We start from the raw sequence: 23,510 nt of genomic DNA, 5'->3' as shown, positions 1-23,510 counted from the left end.
TTCTACAGCCCCCCCCCCATCTCTGTAACCCCCTCTGGCCTCTCTTCCCCTCCCTCTCTATAATCCCCTCTGGCAGGTGTACCCCTCCTGATGTATGTAATTCCCTCCAGCCACACACACATTGAACAACAGAATGCTTTAGAAAAGGCTGTTATAATATTTTATAATATAGCAGATGACCTTTGAACTTTTGGATTTAAACAGTAAATAAAATCAAACTGCACAATCTGGAAATCTGAAGCAAAAACAGGAAATGCTAGAAACACTAAAGGGGTGTCTATGAGCTGGGCAGCCCATCAGTTGGACGTTGAAGCCACATCTGATCCATTCCACAAACCCCTTGTCAATGTCAACCTGTGGGACAGAGAGAAGCGGTGAGGGGTTCCGTCAGTCAGTGAGCCACCTACAGACATGATCCAGTCACCCACACCCATCCCCTGCCCTGTCTCCACCCTGACCAACCACCAGTAGACCCCTCGAACAGCCCACACTTCTTTCTGGTAACGCCAATCCCAGGAGCCACCATTTCACAAGATTTAGGCAACCTCATTCTTCAACCTCACACCCTCTCATTTCTGACAAATCCAAAACAGAATTACATCGGGTGCTTATACACTGTACCCAGGACTGGGAGCATTGGGGACCATGTATCCCAGTGACTGTGTGTATGGGGGACAGTGTATCCAGGTGACTGGGTGTGTTGGGGACCGTGTACCCCAGGACTGGGAGCATTGGGGACCATGTATCCCAGTGACTGTGTGTATGGGGAACAGTGTATCCCAGTGACTGGGTGTGTTGGGGACCGTGTACCCCAGGACTGGGAGCATTGGGGACCATGTATCCCAGTGACTATGTGTATGGGGGACAGTGTATCCCAGTGACTGGGTGTGTTGGGGACAGTGTACCCCAGGACTGGGAGCATTGGGGACTGGGTATCCCAGTGACTGGGTGTGTGGTGGACAGTGTATCCCTGTGACTGGGTGTGTTGGGGACCGTGTATCCCAGTGACTGGGTGTGTTGGGGACAGTGTACCCCAGGACTGGGAGCATTGGGGACTGTGTATCCCAGTGACTGGGTGTGTGGGGGACAGTGTACCCCAGTGACTGGGTGTGTGGGGGAAAGTGTACCCCAGTGACTGGGTGTGTGGGGGACCATGTATCCCAGTGACTGGGTGTGTGGGGGACTGTGTACCTCAGTGACTGGGTGTGTTGGGGACCGTGTATCCCAATGACTGGGTGTGTTGGGGACCATGTATCCCAGTGACTGAGTGTGTGGGGACCATGTATCCCAGTGACTGGGTGTGTTGGGGACCATGTATCCCAGTGACTGGGTGTGTTGGGGACCATGTATCCCAGTGACTGGATGTGTTGGGCACCGTATATACCAGTGACTGGGTGTGTAGGGGACCGTGTATCCCAGTGACTGGGTGTGTTGGGGACTGTATATCCAAATGACTGGGTGTGTGGGGGACAGTGTATCCCAGTGAGTGGGTGTGTTGGGGACAGTGTATCCTAGTGACTGGGGGTGTTGGGGACTGTGTAACCCTGTGACTGGGTGTGTTGGGGACAGTGTATCCCAATGACTGGGTGTGTGGGGACAGTGTACCACAGTGACAGGGTCTGTTGGGGACCACGTATCCCAGTGACTGGGTCTGTTGGGGACCGTGTATCCCAGTGACTGGGTGTGTTGGGGACAGTGTATCCCAGTGACTGGGTGTGTTGGGGACCGTATATCCAAATGACTGGGTGTGTTGGGGACAGTGTATCCCAGTGACTGGGTGTGTGGGGGACAGTGTATCCCAGTGACTGGGTGTGTTGGGGACCGTATATCCAAATGACTGGGTGTGTTGGGGACAGTGTATCCCAGTGACTGGGTGTGTGGGGGACAGTGTATCCCAGTGACTGGGTGTGTTGGTGACCGTGTACCTCAGTGACTGGGTGTGTTGGGGACCGTGTAACCCAATGACTGGGTGTGTTGGGGACCATGTATCCCAGTGACTGGATGTGTTGGGGACAGTGTATCCCAGTGGCTGAGTGTGTGGGGACCATGTATCCCAGTGACTGGGTGTGTGGGGACAGTGTATCCCAGTGACTGGGTGTGTTGGGGACCGTGTATCCCAGTGACTGGGTGTGTTGGGGACCATGTATCCCTGTGACTGGATGTGTTGGGCACTGTATATACCAGTGACTGGGTGTGTAGGGGACCGTGTATCCCAGTGACTGGGTGTGTTGGGGACAGTGTATCCCAGTGACTGGGTGTGTGGGGGACAGTGTATCCCAGTGACTGGGTGTGTTGGGGACAGTGTATCCCAGTGACTGGGTGTGTTGGGGACAGTGTATCCCAGTGACTGGGTGTGTGGGGGACAGTGTATCCCAGTGACTGGGTGTGTTGGTGACCGTGTACCTCAGTGACTGGGTGTGTTGGGGACCGTGTAACCCAATGACTGGGTGTGTTGGGGACCATGTATCCCAGTGACTGGATGTGTTGGGGACAGTGTATCCCAGTGACTGGGTGTGTTGGGGACCGTGTATCCCAGTGACTGGGTGTGTTGGGGACCGTGTATCCCAGTGACTGGGTGTGTTGGGGGCTGTGTATCCCAGTGACTGGGTGTGTGGGGGACAGTGTATCCCAGTGAGTGGGTGTGTTGGGGACAGTGTATCCCTGTGACTGGGTGTGTTGGGGACAGTGTACCCCAGTGACTGGGTGTGTTTGGGACCGTGTATCCCAGTGACTGGGTGTGTTGGGGACAGTGTACCCCAGTGACTGGGTGTGTGGGGGAAAGTGTATCCCTGTGACTAGGTGTGTTGGGGACCGTGTATCCCAGTGACTGGGTGTGTTGGGGGCTGTGTATCCCAGTGACTGGGTGTGTTGGGGACAGTGTACCCCAGTGACTGGGTGTGTGGGGGAAAGTGTATCCCTGTGACTAGGTGTGTTGGGGACCGTGTATCCCAGTGACTGGGTGTGTTGGGGGCTGTGTATCCCAGTGACTGGGTGTGTTGGGGGCTGTGTATCCCAGTGACTGGGTGTGTGGGGGACAGTGTATCCCAGTGAGTGGGTGTGTTGGGGACAGTGTATCCCTGTGACTGGGTGTGTTGGGGACCGTGTATCCCAGTGACTGGGTGTGTGGGGACCGTGTATCCCAGTGACTGGGTGTGTGGGGACAGTGTATCCCAGTGACTGGGTGTGTTGGGGACCGTGTATCCCAGTGACTGGGTGTGTTGGGGACCGTGTATCCCAGTGACTGGGTGTGTGGGGACCGTGTATCCCAGTGACAGTGTGTGTTTGGGACCGTGTATCCCAGTGACTGGGTGTGTTGGGGACAGTGTACCCCAGTGACTGGGTGTGTTTGGGACCGTGTATCCCAGTGACTGGGTGTGTTGGGGACAGTGTACCCCAGTGACTGGGTGTGTGGGGGAAAGTGTATCCCTGTGACTAGGTGTGTTGGGGACCGTGTATCCCAGTGACTGGGTGTGTGGGGACCGTGTATCCCAGTGACTGGGTGTGTGGGAACCGTGTATCCCAGTGATTGAGTGTGTGGGGACAGTGTATCCCAGTGACTGGGTGTGTTGGGGACCGTGTATCCCAGTGACTGGGTGTGTTGGGGACCGTGTATCCCCAGTGACTGGGTGTGTGGGGACCGTGTATCCCAGTGCCAGTGTGTGTTTGGGACCGTGTATCCCAGTGACTGGGTGTGTTGGGGACAGTGTACCCCAGTGACTGGGTGTGTGGGGAAAAGTGTACCCCAGTGACTGGGTGTGTTGGGGACCGTGTACCCCAGTGACAGGGTGTGTGGGGACCATGTATCCCAGTGACTGGGTGTGTGGGGGACCGTGTACCTCAGTGACTGGGTGTGTTGTGGACCGTGTATCCCAATGACTGGGTGTGTTGGGGACAGGGTATCCCAGTGACTGAGTGCGTGGGGACCATGTATCCCAGTGACTGGGTGTGTGGGGACAGTGTATCCCAGTGACTGGGAGTGTTGGGGACCATGTATCCCAGTGACTGGATGTGTTGGGCACCGTATATACCAGTGACTGGGTGTGTAGGGGACCGTGTATCCCAGTGACTGGGTGTGTTGGGGACCGTATATCCAAATGACTGGGTGTGTGGGGGACAGTGTATCCCAGTGACTGGGTGTGTGGGGGACAGTGTATCCCAGTGACTGGGTGTGTTGGTGACAGTGTATCCCAGTGACTGGGTGTGTTGGGGACAGTGTATCCCAGTGACTGGGTGTGTTGGGCACTGTATATACCAGTTACTGGGTGTGTGAGGGACAGTGTATCCCAGTGACTGGGTGTGTTGGGGGCTGTGTATCCCAGTGACTGGGTGTGTGGGGGACCATGTATCCCAGTGAGTGGGTGTGTTGGGGACAGTGTATCCCAGTGACTGGGGGTTTTGGGGACCGTGTATCCCTGTGACTGGGTGTGTTGGGGACCGTGTATCCCAGTGACTGGGTGTGTGGGGACCGTGTATCCCAGTGACTGGGTGTGTGGGGACAGTGTATCCCAGTGACTGGGTGTGTTGGGGACCGTGTATCCCAGTGACTGGGTGTGTGGGGACCGTGTATCCCAGTGACAGTGTGTGTTTGGGACCGTGTATCCCAGTGACTGGGTGTGTTGGGGACAGTGTATCCCAGTGACTGGGTGTGTTGAGGACTGTGTATCCCAGTGACTGAGTGTGTAGGGACCGTGTATCCCAGTGACTGGGTGTGTGGGGACAGTGTATCCCAGTGACTGGGTGTGTTGGGGACTGTGTATCCCAGTGACTGAGTGTGTGGGGGATCGTGTATCCCAGTGACTGGGTTTGTTAAGGACCGTGTATCGCAGTGACTGGGTCTGTTGGGGACCGTGTATCCCAGTGACTGGTTGTGTTGGGGACCGTGTATCCCAGTGACTGGGTGTGTGGGGGACCGTGTATCTCTGTGACTGGGTGTGTTGGGGACCGTGTATCCCAGTGACTGGGTGTGTTGGGGACCATGTATCCCAGTGACTGGGTGTGCTGCGGACCGTGTATCCCAGTGACTGGGTGTGTGGGGGAACGTGTATCCCAGTGACTGAGTGTGTGGGGGACCGTGTATCCCAGTGACTGGGTTTGTTAAGGACCGTGTATCGCAGTGACTGGGTCTGTTGGGGACCGTGTATCCCAGTGACTGGTTGTGTTGGGGACCGTGTATCCCAGTGACTGGGTGTGTGGGGGACCGTGTATCTCTGTGACTGGGTGTGTTGGGGACCGTGTATCCCAGTGACTGGGTGTGTTGGGGACCATGTATCCCAGTGACTGGGTGTGCTGCGGACCGTGTATCCCAGTGACTGGGTGTGTGGGGGAACGTGTATCCCAGTGACTGGGTGTGTTGGGGACTGTGTATCCCGTGACTGGGTGTGTTGGGGACCGTGTATCCCATTGACTGGATGTTTTGGGGACAGTGTATCCCAGTGACTGGGTGTGTTGAGGACCATGTATCCCAGTGACTGGGTGTGTTGGGGACCGTGTATCCCAGTGACAGTGTGTATTGGGGACCGTGTATCCCAGTGACTGGGTGTGTTGGGGACAGTGTATCCCAGTGACTGGGTGTGTGGGGACAGTGTATCCCAGTGACTGGGTGTGTTGGGGACCGTGTATTCCAGTGACTGGGTGTGTGGGGGATCATGTATCCCAGTGACAGGGTGTGTTGGGGACCGTGTATCTCAGTGACTGGGTGTGTGGGGGACCGTGTATCCCTGTGACTGGGTGTGTTGGGGACCGTGTATGCCATTGACTGGATGTGTTGGGGACTGTGTATCCCAGTGACTGTGTGTGTGTTGTGACAGTGTATCCCTGTGACTGGGTGTGTTGGGGACCATGTATCCCAGTGACTGGGTGTGTTGGGGACAGTGTACCCCAGTGACTGGGTGTGTTGGGGACACTGTACCACAGTGACTGGGTGTGTGGGGACATTGTACACTCGGGACAGTGTGTCTCAATCCTGGGTAATTTGTGCATGTGGATGTTTTTGTTACAATAAGACCATTAGACCATAAGACATAGGAGGTGGCTTAGGCCTTTTAACCCATTGGGTCTGCACCGCCATTGAATCATGTCCAATCCTTTTCTTTTCTCCCCTCAGCCCCACTCCCCCATCTTCTCTCTGTAACCTTTGATGCCATGGACAATCAAGAACCTATCAATCTCTGCCTTAAATGCACCCAATAACTGGGCCTCCACAGCTGCCATTTGAGTGTATCTTTGTTTTTGGAATACATCTATCATGCACCTTCCTCATTTTCCCAGAAGCATACGCCCCTGATGCTCTGCTGTCATCCCTGCCAGCATCTCCTTCCAGTTTACTTTGGCCAACTTCTCTCTCATACCACTGTAATTTCTTTACTCCACTGAAGTATTGCTATGTCAGACTTTACTTTCTACCTATCAAATTTGAAGTTGAACTCAGTCATATTGTGATCACTGCCTCCTAAGGGCTCCTTTACCTGAAGCTCCCTAATCGCCTCTGGTTCGTTTCATGACACCCAGTCCAATATAGCTGACCCCTAATCGGCTCTCTAAACTCTCTCTTCAGGACTTCATCACTTTTTCTTCATATGTTATTGGTACCACTGTGTACCAAAACATTTGCTTGTTCTCCCTTCCATTCCAATCTGCTGTGGATGCGAACCAAGACGTCCCTGACCCTGGCTCCTGTGAGGCAATATACCATCCAGGTGTCTCGTATACATCCACAAAATCTCCTGTTGGGTTCCTCTGACTATTGAGTCCCCTATCACTACCGCTCCCCTCTTCTTCCTTATTCCCATGTACACCATGGACCCTGGCATTACCTGTCTTGCACCCTATTTGTCTTCCTGGAGCTCCCTTCCCCTTGGGTCTCCATAAAGGGTGAAAGTGATGGTCTGTGAGAGTCCCCAATGAGGTCACTTCTGCGGTCACTCTTTGTGTTCTGCCTGGGGCAGTATGTAATGACTGGATCGCACCAGACTGTACGAGAACATTGGCTCTGTGAACATGTTCAGTGGTCTGTGCCATGCAGCCCTCTCTTTGAATGACTCATTTCCCTTCCCTTCTTCCCCCCACTCCCACCCTTTACACCCCTACCATCTCCGTCTGCACCCTCTTCTCTGTCACACTCAAACCCCCTCCTGTGTACTCATCCAATTCTACTCTCCCCACTGCCTTCTCCTTGACCACTCCCCGCTCCCCTTGCACCCAGTTCTCCAATGCCCCCTGCGGGTACTCACGAGCACAGATGTTACGGTATCTGTCCCGCTGTTCTCCTCCAGAGAACAACGATGCTGACCATGACCATCACACTGATCAGAGCCACAATGATAAACAGAGCAATTCCCCATCCTGGTAATTCTGGTTTCGCAGTTGGGGAGGAGAAAAAAAACTCAGTGACTGCCTCCCAAAGAAATGGGACAGACAGGATCCATTCCACCCACCCATCCCAGGACCCCAGTGCCCTCACTACCCCTCCCCTCTCCCCACGCAGCACCCCGACCCTCTGCTTGCCCCACTCCATTATCCTGCCTGTGACCAGTCCGTCCTGCGGGAGATGTATCCATTATCAGAACCACAGCAGGGCCGCCCAATGGCGGAATGGTTAGCGCAACGCTTTACAGGACCTGCAACCCCGCCGCTGCGTGTAAGCAGTTTGTACGTTCTTCCCATAACCGTTTGGTGTCCTTTTAGAATGGAGAGGAAGAGGAATTTGATTAGCCAGAGAGTGGTGAATCTGTGGAATTCATTGCCACTGGATCGCACCAATCGCAGCAAGAGGCGGAGAGGGAAGAGGCAAAAAAAGCTCGGAGAGAAGCTGTTTTTTTTAACTGTTCATGGCAAAGAGGCTAGACTGCGCAGGCGCGTGATGCAGCGCGCCAAAGGTTTAAAAAGAAAAGACGCCATATACAGCGGCCATCATCGGAGTGGACTGAGGCAGAGTGGGTCGGCTTTGGCTCAATCAGGCTTTGGTGAGAACAGGCAAAGGCGAGATTTGAATGGGGCATGACTGCACAAGTGCGTGAAAGTCAGCGTTTGAGATCAGCGGGGGAATTTAAAAAGTGAGTAGAGGCTGAGGACGAGCTTCACTCCGGGTGAGGTAAGACCGGGTAAGCTCCTTTAATTAACTTAATTACCTTAGGAGTAGGTAATGGAGGCAGCAGTTAGGGCAGTTGAGTGCACCATTTGCAGTATGTGGGAAGTCAGAGCGAGCACAGCTGTCCCTGATGACTACACCTGCAAAAGGTGCATCCAGCTGCAGCTCCTGACAAACCCAGTTAGGGAACTGGAGCTGGAGCTGGATGAACTTCGGATCATTGGGGAGGCAGAGGCAGAAATACACAGGAGTTTCAGGGAGATAGTCACCCCTAGGAGTCAGGAGACAGGTAGTATGGTGACTGTCAGGAGAGGGGAGACAGAACGATGAGAGCACCCCTGTGGCCATTCCCATCAACAATAATTATACTGTTTTGGATACTGTTGGTGGGGACGACCTACCAGGGACAAGTTGCAGTGGTTGCGTCTCTGGCACCGAGACTGGACCCTCAGCTCAGAAGGGAAAAGAGGACAGCAGTAGTGATAGGGGATTCGATAGTTTGGGGGACAGGTAAGAGGTTCTGTGGAAGAGATCGAGAATCCCGGATGGTCTGTTGCCTCCCTGGTACCAAGGTCCGTGATATCTCGGATCGAGTTCTCAGTATTCTCAAGAGGAAGGGTGAGCAGCCGGATGTCGTGGTCCATGTAGGGACCAAAAACATGGGTAGGAAGAGTGAGGAGGCCCTGAAAGGTGAGTTTAGGGAGCTTGGTGCCAAGTTAAAGGACAGGACCTCCAGGATAGCAATCTCAGGATTGCTACCGGTGCCACGTGCAGGTGGGTTTAGAAATAGTAAGATAGTGCAGGTCAACACGTGGCTGAAGACATGGTGCAGGAGGGAGGGCTTCAGATTTATAGATAATTGGGTAGTTTTCCAGGGAAAGTGGGACCTGTTCCGGCAGGACGGTTTACATCTGAACTGGAGGGGGACAAATATTCTTGCAGGTAGGTTTGCTAGAGAGGCTCCAGTGGATTTAAACTAGATACGGGGGGGAGGGGAACCAGAGTGTAGGAACAGATGTATGGGAGAAGGAAGAAAAAGAAAACAGTAAAGTTCTTTGTACTGTTAGAGATAAACAGAGAGGAAGAGGTGGAGAGTTTTTTATATGCATTTATTTTAATGCTAGGAGCACTGTAAGAAAGGTGGATGAGCTTAGAGCATGGATTGATACCCGGAAATATGATGTTGTAGCTATTAGTGAAACATGGTTGCAGGAGGGGTGTGATTGGCAACTAAATATTCCTGGATTTCGTTGCTTCAGGTGTGATAGAATCGGAGGGACAAGAGGGGGAGGTGTTGCGTTGCTTGTCAGAGAAAATATTACAGCGGTGCTCTGGTAGAATAGATTAGAGGGCTCGTCTAGGGAGAGTATTTGTGTGGAATTGAGGAATGGGAAAGGTGTAGTAACACTTATAGGGGTGTATTATAGACCACCTAATGTGGAGCGAGAATTAGAGGAGTAAATTTGCAAGGAGATAGCAGATACTTGTAGTAAGCACAAGGTTGTGATTGTGGGAGATTTTAATTTTCCACACATAGACTGGGAAGCCCATACAGTAAAAGTGTTGGATGGTTTGGAGTTTGTAAAATGTGTGCAGGATAGTTTTTTGCAGCAATACATAGAGGTACCAACTAGAGAAGGGGCAGTGTTGGATCTCCTGTTAGGGAATGAGATAGGTCAGGTGACGGAGGATGTGTGGGGGAGCACTTCAGGTCCAGTGATCACAATGCCATTAGTTTCAATATAATTATGGAGAAGGATAGGACTGGACCCAGGGTTGAGATTTTTGATTGGAGAAAGGCTAACTTTGAGGAGATGCAAAAGGATTTAGAAGGAGTGGATTGGAACAATTTGTTTTATTGGAAGGATGTAATAGAGAAATGGCAGTCATTTAAAGGTGAAATTTTGAGGGTACAGAATCTTTATGTTCCTGTTACGTTGAAAGGAAAGGTTAAAAGTTTGAGAGAGCTATGGTTTTCAAGAGATATTGGAAGCTTGGTTAGGAAAAAGAGAGATATCTACAATAAATATAGGCAGCTTGGTGTAAATGAGGTGCTCGAGGAATATAAAGAAAGTAAGAAGCATCTTAAGAAAGAAATTAGAAAAGCTAAAAGAAGATACGAGGTTGCTTTGGCAAGTAAGGTGAAAATAAATCCGAAGGGTTTCTACAGTTATATTAATAGCAAAAGGATAGTGAGGGATAAAATTGGTCCCTTAGAGAATCAGAGTGGACAGCTATGTGTGGAGCCAAAATAGATGGTGGAGATTTTGAACAATTTCTTTTCTTCGGTATTCACTAAAAAGGATATTGAATTGTGTAAGGTAAGGGAAACAAGTAGGGAAGTTATGGAAACTATGATGATTAAAGAGGAGGAAGTACTGGCACTTTTAAGCAATATAAAAGTGGATAAATCTCCAGTTCCTGACAGGATATTCCCTAGGACCTTGAGGGAGGTTAGTTTAGAAATAGCAGGGGCTCTGACAGAAATATTTCAAATGTCATTAGAAGCGGGGATGGTGCCAAAGGATTGGGGTATTGCTCATGTGGTTCCATTGTTTAAAAAGTGTTCTAAGAATAAACCTAGCAATTATAGGCCTGTCAGTTTAACGTCAATGGTGGGTAAATTAATGGAAAGTATTCTTCGAGATGGTATATATAATTATCTGGATAGACAGGGTCTGATTAGGAACAGTCAGCATGGATTTGTGTGTGGAAGATCATGTTTGACAAATCATTGAATTTTTTGAAGAGGTTACGAGGAAAGTTGATGAGGGTAAAGCAGTGGACGTTGTCTATATGGACTTCAGTAAGGCCTTTGACAAGGTTCCGCATGGAAGGTTAGTTAGGAAGGTTCAATCATTAGGTATTAATATTGAAGTAGTAAAATGGATTCAACAGTGGCTGGATGGGAGATGCCAGAGGGTAGTGGTGGATAACTGTTTGTCAGGTTGGAGGCTGGTGACTAGTGGTGTGCCTCAGGGATCTGTACTGGGTCCAAAGTTGTTTGTCATATACATTAATGATCTGGATGATGGGGTGGTAAATTGGATTTGTAAGTATGCAGATGATACTAAGGTAGCTGACGTTGTGGATAATGAAGTAGGTTTTCAAAGTTTGCAGAGAGATTTATTCCAGTTAGCAGAGTGGGCTGAGCGATGGCAGATGGAGTTTAATGCTGATAAGTGAGAGGTGCTACATGTTGGTAGGAATAATCCAAATAGGACATACATGGTAAATGGTAGGGCATTGAAGAATGCAGTAGAACAGAGTGATCTAGGAATAATGGTGCATAGTTCCCTGAAGGTGGAATCTCATGTGGATAGGGTGGTGAAGAAAGCTTTTGGTATGTTGGCCTTTATAAATCAGAGCATTGAGTATAGGAGTTGGGATGTAATGTTAAAATTTTACAAGGCATTGGTAAGGCCAAATTTGGAGTATTGTGTACAGTTCTGGTCACCGAATTATAGGAAAGATGTCAACAAAATAAAGAGAGTACAGAGAAGATTTACTAGAATGTTACTTGGGTTTCAGCGCCTAAGTTACAGGGAAAGATTGAACAAGTTAGGTCTTTATTCTTTGGAGCATAGAAGGTTGAGGGGGGACTTGATAGAGGTATTTAAAGTTATGAGGGGGATAGATAGAGTTCATGTGGATAGGCTTTTTCCATTGAGAGTAGGGGAGATTCAAAACAAGAGGACATGAATTGAGACTTAGGGGGCAAAAGTTTAAGGGTAACACGAAGGGGAATTTCTTTACTTAGAGAGTGGTAGCTGTGTGGAATGAGCTTCCAGTAGAAGTGGTAGAGGCAGGTTCGGTATTGTCATTTAAAGCAAAAATTGGATAGGTATATGGACAGGAAAGGAATGAAGGGTTATGGGCTGAGTGCGGGGCAGTGGGACTAGGTGAGAGTAAGCGTTTCGCACGGACTAGAAGGGCCAAGATGGCCTGTTTCCGTGCTGTAATTGTTATATGGTTATATGGCAGCTTTGGAGGCCAAGTCTTTATGTATATTTAAGGCAGAGTTGATAGATTCTTGATCGGGCAGGGCATGAAGGAAAAACGGGGAAGGCAGGAGATTGCGGCTGAGAGCGAAATAGATCAGCCATGATGAAATGGTGGAACAGATTCGATGGGCAAAATGGCCTAATTCTGCTCTTATGATCGTTGATGACACAATGATAAATCCAATATGGAATCTAGAAGAAAATCACTTCCCCATGGAGCTTTGGGAATGTGGGATTTGTTCCCTCTGGGGGTAGCCCTGCTGAACCGCACTGAGGGCTTCAGAGGTAACTGGATAAGCACACAAGGGACAGAAGTACAGGAAGATTCCTATAATGTGGGTGAGCATTCAGCCCCTTGATCCTGTACCCCAGCTCTGACCCCAGTGAGTGAGAAAAGGCTTGATGGGCTGAATGGCCTCCTCTTGGCCCTATTTCCCATGTTCTGATGTACTTCATATAATAGTTAATCCTGGGATAGATAAGATTTCTCAGCCAGGCATTGCTGAGTGAGATTATTGTGAATGTGATTTTACTGTTAGAGTGAGTCAGGAACCATATTGCTGTGTGTGAGTGTGCTGTTGTGTCCGTGTACTGTGTCACTCACTGGGACACTATATTCAGTGTAATGAATACACAGGGTCTCACTCAGCACAGCACAGCATGAAGGCTGAGGAATAAACACCTTGCTGAGCTCAGACCTCAGTCTGGGCAATTAACAAGCAGTGCCCTGGCAAAATGGGATCCCCGAACATGACAGACCAGGCCTTTGACCTGGGGATACAGTGTGTAACTGTGACCCACAGATACAGACTGTTCAGCCCATTCACATCAGCCTTTTCCACCCCATCGGTTTATCTCCCATTCCCCTGCTCCACATGTGCTCAGCTCCTTGAGTTTTTGGATACACGAGGTCCCCCATTGATTATACAATCTTCACGCCTCCTGGTTCAGTCTCCGGGGATGTGGTGAGCGTGATCCCCAGACTCACAACTGACTCAGCCACACTACACTGGGACCGTGAGCCCAGCTCTGGACACGGGCAGTCAGTGGGGTTCAGTAAACAGGGGAACACACAGGATCTGCCCTCACCCGATAAATAGGGGGAGTTTCAGGAAATGGTGAAACCTGGGCCACTCTGTGACGTCTCACTCACCGTACACCTCCAGTCGCACTGTTGAATAAGTCCCTTCTCCCGGATGTGTTCTCATGGTCATCTCGTAATCACCAGCATCTCCTGCTCGTAGATTATGGATTAACAGACTGAAGTCCATGGGGAAAAGAGTCATTCGTCGCTTGTCCTCAACAGTACCGAAGTATTCAAAACCTTTTTTCGAGTACTTCACAATCCTTATTCAGGGTGATATTCGGCTCCATTCAATCTCAGTAAAGTTCCAATGAATTGAAATCCCAGAAGACAGCCAGGCCATTTGGCCCTGAGCTCCATGCACAGTAGGAGGGGAAGCCCCAGTACTTGCTGAGGAGACAAAAGGAAATGGTCAGTAGGTGAGTTCAACACCTGGAGGAGGAATCAGAGCTGTGAAATCACCAGTATCGGAGCAGGCCATGTGGCTCATCTTCCAGTGAGAGAGCTGGTGCTCTGTCCCTTCATCACACAGAGAGCCCAAGGAGGGAGCAGTGTGAACACTCTTTGCACCTGGCCCTGAGGAAGGGAGTTGAAACTTGCAGCAGGGGAACATGAGGGCACAGACATGGAAAATGGGACCCAGGAGGTAAGTGCAAGGGATTGTGAGTGCTCTTAAGATAAAAGACAGCTTACAGTTCTTCACTGATACAGTATTGTGCAAAAGTCTTGAGCACATATGTAAATACAGCTCGGGTGCCTAAATCTTTTGCACAGTACTGTAGTAATTTTCTGTATTGCCCTGTACTGCAGTTGCAAAACAAAATCATGACATTTGTGAGTGATGATAAACCTGATTCTAATATGGCTCTCTATTGTGGGCAAGGGGAGGGGGAAGCACCAAAGAGGCATTCTGTAATGATCAGTAAATCAATTGTTTGGAATCCAGTGACTTTGCCCGGTGTCTCAGGGCTGGGTGTAGCTGTGCCCGCGCCACCCACCACCCCGGCACCACTTCCTTGCCACCTTTCCACTCCCTCCCACAGCGTGCCACCCTCGCCATTCCCAACATCCTTTGCTCCTACCAGATTTACAAACTCGCTCTCCGCTCTACATTGACAAATGCAGTACTGTGCATCCTAGCTATAGATATGTGTCTAAGACTTTTGCACAGTACTGTATATTATTAGGAAAATAATCCTTTCTCCAGAATGACTAAACATCAGAAGAGATGCATTCAGTTTAAAGGCAAAAAGATCACACTTTCCTGGAGTAATGAGGCTGTAATAAGTTAGACAGGAGAAAAATGCTTTTGTTTTTTATTCTGTATTCCAGACAACACTGGATGTTGGAAATTTGCCAGTTTATACCTCTTTGTGATTTGTCTCTGTGTCTTCTTCCACAGATCAATGCTTTTTTCTTTCTGCCTTCTACCCTAAAGAGAAGGTGCAGAGAGCCTGAAGAGCAAGGCTCCAGAGATCAAGGCAGCCAAGAGGTGGTCACAGAAGGCTGAGGAGTGCTTACAAAATTATCTTGAGTCAGTGGACTTGGCCGTGTTCAAGAACTCATCTGAAGACCTGAATGATTACTCCAGGGTTGTTACAGACTTTATTAAAACAACTGAGGATGAGTGTGTCTCCATGAAATCGTTCAGGATTTTCCCCAATCAGAAGCCCTGGATGAATAATGACATCCAGAACCTGCTGAGAACCAGATCAGAGGCAGTCAAGTCTGGAGATCAAGAATGCTACAAAAGGTGCAGGTATGATCTCTGAAAAGCAATCTCTCAGACAAAGTGGAGATTCTGGACTAGCCTGGAATCAATGTGAATGCTCGACAGCTGTGGCAGGGCTTGAATGCTATAACCTCCTACAAAGCTAAATCTTGCAACATAGGGGACAGCAGAGCTTCATTTCCAGCTGAGCTCAATGCCTTCTATGCTCGCTTTGACCACCAGCACAGGGAGGAACCATCTCCTGATGATCCTTTGGTGTCAGTATCTGAAGATAACATGTGGACTGCCTTCAAGAAAGTGAATCCAAGGAAAGCATCTGAGCTGGACGGAGTACCTGGCCGAGTACTGAAGACCTGTGCTGACCAACAGGCTGGTGTATTCATGGATATCTTCAACCTCTCACTCCAGCAGTGTGTGATATCCAACTGCTTCAAGCAGGCTTCAATCGTACCGATACCCAAGAAGTGTGTGGTAACCTGTCTAAATGACTATCGCCTAATAGCACTGACATCCGCAGTGATAAAGTGTTTTGAAAACTGGAGTTGAAGGATATCAGCTCCTGTCTGAATCGTGACTTGAATCTTCTCCAGTTCGCCTACCAAAGCAACAGGTCTACAGCAGATGATATCTCATTGGCTCTTCACACAACCTAGGAACATCTGGACAGCAAAGATGTGTACATCAAGATGCTCTTTATCGAATACAGCTCAGCATGTAACACCATCATCCCCTCAAAACTGATCAGTAAACTCCAAAACCCGAACGTCAATACTGCTTGTGTAATTGGATCTTGGATTTCCTCACTTGCAGACCCCACTCAGTTCGAATTAGCAAAAACATCTCCTCCACAATCCCCATCAGCACAGGAGCACCACAGGGATGTGTACTTAGCCCCCTGCTCTACTTGCTTTTCACCTGTGACTGTGTGGCTAAGTACACCTCCAAAACCATATCCAAGTTTGCTGTCGAGACCACTCTTGTGGGCTGTTTCAAAGGGAATGATGAATCAGCATACAGGCAGGAGATTGAAAACTTGGCTGACTGGTGTAATAACAACAACCTCTCACTCAATGCCAACAAGACCAAGAAACTGATTGTAGACTTCAGGAGAGGGAACCAGAGTTCCATGAGCCAGTTATCATCAGAGGATCAGAGGTGGTGAGGGTCAGTAACTTTAAATTCATGGGTGTCACTATCTCAGAGGATCTGACCTGGACCCATCATATAAATGTTATTATGAAGAAAGCACGACAGCACCTCAACTTCCTCAGGAATCTGCGGAGGTTCCAAGAACTTGACAAACTTCTATAGATGTGTGCTGACTGGCTGCACTACGGCCTGGTACAGGAACACTAATGCCTTTGAGCAGAAAATTGTACAAAAGGTAATGAATTTGGCCCAGTACATCACTGGTAAAAGCTTCCCAATCATTGAGCATATCTACATGAAGCATTGCCATAGAAAAACAGCATCCATCATCAAAGATCCTCACCACCCAGGCCATGCACGTTTCTCTCTGCTGTGATCAGGTAGAACCTACAGGTGCCTCAGGACTCACACCTCCAGGTTCACAAACAGTTTCTACCCTCAACCATCAGGCTCTTGAACAAAAGGGGATAGTTATACTCATTTAAAGATTCTGTTATATTGTCATTTCATGCTGATTATTTATTGCTATTTATTTATATCTGCATTTGCACTGTTTGTTTGCATTTAACAGTTCCTGATGTTTATAGTTTACAGTTACTGTTCTATAGATTTGCTAAATTTAGCCAGCAGATAAAAGAATCACAAGGTTGTATATGGTGATATGTATGTACTTTGATAGAAACATAGAACACATACAGCACAATACAGGCCCTTCAGCTCACAAAGCTGTGTCGAACATGTCCCTACCTTAGAACTACCTAGGCTTTACCCATAGCCCTCTATTTTTCTAATCTCCATGACATCTGACATGGAGCCCTGACATCTCCTCTGTACCTGCTTCCAAGCACCTTAAAACTATGCCCTCTCGTGTTAGCCATTTCAGCCCTGGGAAAAAGCCTCTGACTATCTACATGATCAGTGCCTCTCATTATCTTGTACACCTTTATCAGAACACCTCTCATCCTCCGTCGCTCCAAGGAGAAAAGGTCGAGTTCACTCAACCTGTTCTTATAAGGCATGCTCCCCAATCCAGGAAACAGCCTTGTAAATCTCTTCTGCACCCTTTCTATAGTTTCCATAGTTGATAATAAATTTGACTTTGAACTTTGAACCCATTTGCCCTCATTGGGAAAGCTTTGTAAGACATCCTGTCTGAATACAACTGTGATATTTTCCTGTATAGATGGGTACGTGATTATCCATGAGAATGTGCTGAGCTGAAGGTCTCTGTCCACGCTGCCCTAGATCCTTGCCTCAGTTTCTTTAGTTGTCTGTGCAGGGCTCTGTCCCTATGCTTGGGGCAATCAGTCCTCCCTGGCTATTCTGTGCAGACCCCTACCCTCACCACCTTACACCTATCCCATTTCCTCTGCTTTCCCTCCCCCATTCCAGGACAAATAGCCCCAAAATTAAATTAAACAAGTTATGCCTTCTATTTGCTCTCTTTTGCACTATAGTACTTACTTAATTTAATATTTTGTATTGTAATTTATAAGTATTGCAGTTTTGCAACATTCCAGTAGTAAATGTCTACAACATTTTTGCACCTTTGTGGCAGATCAGGCAACATTTTTTGCCATTTCATCAGCATTTGTCTCCTCTCATCCTCCTTCTCTCCAAAGAGTAAAGCCCTAGCTCCCTTAATCTCTGATCATAATCCACACTCTCTAAACCAGGCAGCATCCTGGTAAATCTCCTCTGAACCCTTTCCAATGCTTCCACATCCTTCCTATAGTGAGGTGACCTGAACTGGACACAGTACTCCAAGTGTGGCCTAATCAGAGTTTTATAGAGCTGCATCATTACATCACGTCTCTTAAACTCTATCCCTCGACTTATGAAAGCTAACACCCCATAAGTTTTCTTAACTACCCTATCTACCTGTGAGGCAATTTTCAGGGATCTGTGGACATGTACCCCCAGATCCCTCTGCTCCTCCACACTATCAAGTATCCTGCCATTTACTTTGTACTCTGCCTTGGAGTTTGTCCTTCCAAAGTGTACCACCTCACACTTCTCTGGGTTGAACTCCATCTGCCACTTCTCAGCCCACTTCTGCATCCTATCAATGTCTCTCTGCAATCTTCGACAATCCTCTACACTATCTACAACACCACCAACCTTTGTGTCGTCTGCAAACTTGTCAACCCACCCTTTTACCCCCACATCCAGGTTATTAATAAAAATCACAAAAAGTAGAGGTCTCAGAACAGATCCTTGTAGGACACCACTGTCACAACCCTCCAATCTGAATGTACTCCCTCCACCACAACCCTCTGCCTTCTGCAGGCATGGATGGAAAGTGTGCCGGATTCAAACCCTGGACCATTGGTCTCAAAGTCTGGTACTGATACCACTACACCACCAGCTGGCTGTACCATAGTCAGTGACGATAAAACTGACTCTGAATCAGTTCTGCCCCCCCACTACGTTTGCTGATAGACAACAGCTGACGGGAGGAAGAGGCTCCATGAACATCCCCACCCTCACTGACGGTGGGACCCAGCTCGTGAGTGCTGGAGACAAAGCTGATCATTCACATTCGTGCTCAGACAGAAGTGCTGAGTGGATGATCTCCCTTGACTGCACTTGCCGCATCTCTGCCCAGGTGAGCAGACCAGCTCCAGCTTCCTGTGGTTCGTAGCTGTGCTTTTCACTGCTGTCCATGCAGACACTGGGCACCATCTGGAAATGTCTTAGCCCGGAGTTCCTGTCCAGTGGTGAACTGGTGTCAGTGTGCAGTGATCTCGTTCTGACAGGATAAGTGGGTAGTGAAACGTGGCATCAAATCGTGGCAGGAAGTGGGAGAGGATCAGAACTTCTTTGGTAAGCAGAAAGGGGAGAGACGTGTGAAGTGGAGAACGGAGCTGGGATGCCAATATAGAGTGAGAGATGAGCACACACACACTCACATGCTCACACACACAAACAGACGCACACAAAACACACATACACACACACACACACACACACACACACACACAAAACGCACACACACACAAAACACACACACAAAACACACATACACACACACAACACACACACACAAAACACACACACACAACACACACACAAAACAGACACACAAAACACACACACACAAAACACACACACACACAAAACACACACACACAACACACACACACACAAAACGCACACACAAAAACGCACACACAAAACGCACACACACAAAACGCACACACACAAAACGCACACACACACAACGCACACACAAAACGCACACACAAAACACACACACAACACACACACAAAACGCACACACACAAAACACACACACACAAAACGCACACACACAAAACACACACACACAAAACACACACACACAAAACGCACACACACAAAACGCACACACAAAACGCACACACAAAACGCACACACACAAAACACATACACACACACAAACAGATGCACCCACATACACACACACAAACAGATGCACCCACACACACACACAAACAGATGCACATAGACACACACACACAAACAGTCACACACACACACACACACACACACACACAAAACACACAAAAACAAACATAGTCACACATACACACACACACAAACAGATGCACACAGACACACACACACACAAACAGATGCACATAGACACACACACACACAAACAGTCGCACACAGACACACACACACACAAACAGACGCACATAGACACAAACACACACAGGCACACACACACACAAAACACACACAGACACACATACACACACAAAAATACACACACGCACACAAACAAATGCACACAGACACACACAAAACATAAACACACAACCTAAAAATATATATACACTGCACACATAACATACAGAAAGCATACCGACAGCACACACATGTACACACTCCCCCCCTCCATCTCTGTCTCCCCCTCTCTCTCCCCCTCTCTCTCCCCCTCTCTCTCCCCCTCTCTCTCCCTCTCTCTCCCCCTTTCCCTTTCTCCCTCTCTCTCCATCTCCATCTCCTCCTCCCTCTCCCTCTCATTCCCTTTCTCCCTTTCTCTCTCTTCTCTCTCTCTCCCCTTCCTTTCTCCCCCCTCTCTCTGCCTCCCCGTCTCTCCCTCTTCCTCTCTCTCCCACTATCTTTCCCTATTCTTTTCCCTCTGCCTCTCTCTGAACCTCTCCCTCTCCCTCGCTCCCACCCTCTCACTCTTTCCCCTCCCCCTCCCGCTCCCACTTGATCTATTTTTCTGTTTCTCTCCCCATCACTCCCTCTCCCTCTCTCTGTCTCTCTTCCTCCCTCCCTCTCCCCCTCACTCTCTCTCACCCCTCTCTCTGCCCTTCCCTCTCCCTCCCCCTCACTCTCTCTCCCCGCCTCTCCCTCTTCCTCCCTCCCTCCCTCTCCCTCTCTCTGTCTCTCTTCCTCCCTCTCCCTCGCCCCATCACTCTGTCTCACCCCCTCTCTCTTCCTGCCTCTCCCTCTTCCTACCTCCCTCTCCCTCCCTCTCCCTCTTGTTCTCTCTCTCTTTCTCTGTCTCCCTGTATCGCACCCTCTCCCATTCTTTCTTCCTCTCTCTCTCCTTATTGCTCTCTCTTTCCCTCCCTCTCTCTTCCACTCCCCCTCCCTAGCCTATCCCTCTCGCTCTGTCTCCCTCTCTCGCTCCCATTACTTCACTCCCCTCACTTTACCCTCTCTCTCTTTCCCTCTCCCCTCCCTCTCCTTCTCTAATTACCTCTCCCTCAGCCTTTACTTCACTCTCTCTTCCTATGCCACTCCCTTTCCCCTCCCTCTCCCTCTCTCCCTCACTCTCACTTTCTCCCTCCCTCCCCTCTCCCTCTCCTTCAACCTCTACCCCTCCCTGTGCCTCTGACTCCCTCTCCCTTTCGCTCTCTCCTTCTCTCCCTCTTGCTCCCCCTCACACTCTCCCTCCCCCACCCTCTTCCCCTCTCTCTCTTTCCCCTCTCCCTCTTGTCCTCTCTCTCACTCTCCCTTTCCCTCTCCCTCTTTCTCTCCCTCACCTCTCCCCTCTCTCTCTCCCTCTCCTTTGCTTCCAGTCCCTGTCCCCCTCCCTCTACCCCCTCTCTCTATGCCTCTCCCTCTCCCTTTCCCTCTCCCTTCCTTCTACCTCTCCCTCTCTCTGTCTTTCGCTCTCCCCCTCTTTCTCTCTTTCTGTTCCTCTTACTCTCTCCCTCTTGCAATTCCTCTCCATCTCACTCATTTTCCCTCTCCCTCACACTCTCACTCTCACTCGATCTCACTCTCTCTTTCCCTCTAGCTCCCCCTCCTCCCTCTCTCTTCTCCCTTTCTCTCTCTCTCTCTTCCTCTCTCTGTCTCCCTCTCACTCTTTCTCTCTCTAGCTCCTTCTCCCTCTAATTCTTCCTCTCCCTCTCTCTATCCCCCTCCCTCGTGCTCTTCTTTTCCCTCTAACTCTTCCTCCCTCTCTCACTCTCTCTCTCTCACTCTATCTCTCACTGTCTCCCTCTTCCTCTCACTCTCTCGCTGTCTCCCTTTCCCTCTTGCTCACCCCCCGCCTCCCTCTTCCTCTTGCTCTCTCCATCTCTCTCCCCTTCTCCCTTCCCTCTCCCTCCCCTTGCTTCCTCTGTCTCTTCCCCAACCTTCTCACTCTCCCTCTCTTTCCCTTCCTCTCACTAACTCTCTCCCTCTCCATCTCTCTTTCCCTCCCTCACCCTCACTCACTTTCCCTCTCCTTCTCCCTCTCCCTCTGTGTCTCACCCCTTGGTGTGCATGATCTGACAGTGTCGAGGAAGCTTCACTCAGTATCTGACCCGTGTCCTGGGAGTGTGTGATGGGACAATGTAGAGGGAGCTTCACTCTGTGTCTGACCCGTGTCCTGGGAGTGTGTGATGGTACAGTGTAGAGGGAGCTTCACTCAGTATCTGACCCGTACCCTGGGAGTGTGTGATGGGACAGTGTAGAGGGAGCTTCACTCTGTGTCTGACCCGTGTCCTGGGAGTGTGTGATGGTACAGTGTAGAGGGAGCTTCACTCAGTATCTGACCCGTACCCTGGGAGTGTGTGATGGGACAGTGTAGAGGGAACTTCTCTCTGTGTCTGACCTGTGTTCTGGGAGTGTGTGATAGGACAGTGTAGAGGGAGCTTCACTCTGTGTCTGACCCGTGTTCTGGGTGTGTGTGACGGGACAGTGTAGAGGGAGCTTCTCTCTGTGTCTGACCCGTGTCCTGGGAGTGTGTGATGGGACAGTGTAGAGGGAGCTTCACTCAGTATCTGACCCGTGTTCTGGGAGTGTGTGATGGGATAGTGTAGGGGGAGCTTCCTCCAACCATCCTGTTCCTGCTGTTTCTGTTGTGGGAGCGTATGGTCCAGAACTGTCCCTGTAGTCTAAATAAAGGAGACGGAGAAAGGGAAGTGAAACAGATATATGCTATTTGGTTAAACTTACAGACTGAGAAGAGGATGAACCAGAGGCCCACAAGGAAACATCTGCTGTTCATTCTTCTCCTGGAGCAGAAGCGCGGGGTCAGAAAGCTTCCTCTTCACCAGGTCCTTGTAGGTAAACGATCAGTCGAAGTGAGGTGAATTTAACTGCTTGGAATGAACCTGACTGGAGGAGGTGTGGTCTATTTCAGGAAACCACAGCTCCGAATGGCAGATCTGAAGGTGCCTGGTGGCAGTATATCTTCAAGCCCATCGACCATGCAATACATAATCTAGCAGAGAGAGAAAAAATAATAATGAATAAAATAAAACATAATATAAATAAATGAGTAAATCAATTACGTATGTTGAATAGATTTTTAAAAAACGTGCAAAAACAGGAATAATGTGTATTTAAAAAGTGAGGTAGTGTCCAAAGCTTCAATGTCCATTTAGGAATTGGTGGCAGAGGGGAAAAAGCCGTTCCTGACTCACTGAGTGTGTGTCTTCAGGCTTCTGTATCTCCCACCTGATGGTAACAGTGAGAAAAGGGCATGCCCTGGGTGCTGGAGGTCTTTAATAATGGACGCTGCCTTTCTGAGGCACCACTCCCCAAAGATGTCCTGGGTACTTCGTACGCTAGTGCCCAGGATGGAGCTAACTAGATTTGTAACCTTCTGCAGCTTCTTTCAGTCCTGTGCAGTAGCCCCTCCATAGCAGACAGTGATGCAGCCTGTCAGAATGCTCTCCATGGTACAACTATAGAAATTTTTAAATGTATTTGTTGACATGCCAAATCTACATGCTTTGGTAAAGGGAATTTACGTTTGACCATCTTACTGGAGTCCTTGGAAGGAGTAACCTGTGCTGTGGATAAAGGGGAACTGGTAGATGGAATGTACTCAGATTTCTAGGGAGCATTTACTGCAGTTCTACATCAAAGATGATTGTGGAAAATCAAAGTTCATGGTGCAGGTGTAACATTTATATATTGGGACACAGAGTGGAGTGGTATGGCTGTTCATGCTGCACCTCCAATTCAATGCTAGCCTAATCACTGGACAATTTTACAATCACCAGTTAGCCTACT

At 49.2% G+C, this 23,510-nt stretch overlaps 1 long non-coding RNA gene across 2 annotated transcripts; it reads right to left on the bottom strand.

Moving 5' to 3' along the window:
* Window positions 1-240: 240 nt before the first annotated feature.
* On the bottom strand, window positions 241-22,692 carry LOC140717055 (uncharacterized). Of its 2 annotated transcripts, XR_012096433.1 has the most exons (4): window positions 22,446-22,692; window positions 13,244-13,564; window positions 7,230-7,350; window positions 241-354 (listed from the first exon to the last, which is right to left on the bottom strand). It is a non-coding gene; the product is annotated as an uncharacterized lncRNA (long non-coding RNA). The 2 variants fall into 2 exon arrangements; XR_012096434.1 differs by lacking the exon at window positions 7,230-7,350.
* Between the last annotated feature and the right edge of the window lie 818 nt (window positions 22,693-23,510).

Source organism: Hemitrygon akajei, chromosome 27 (assembly GCF_048418815.1).
Source record: "Hemitrygon akajei chromosome 27, sHemAka1.3, whole genome shotgun sequence".
Classification (NCBI taxonomy): Eukaryota; Metazoa; Chordata; class Chondrichthyes; order Myliobatiformes; family Dasyatidae; genus Hemitrygon; species Hemitrygon akajei.
Note: the sequence above shows the minus strand (reverse complement) of the source record. Positions and strands in the feature narration are given on the sequence as shown.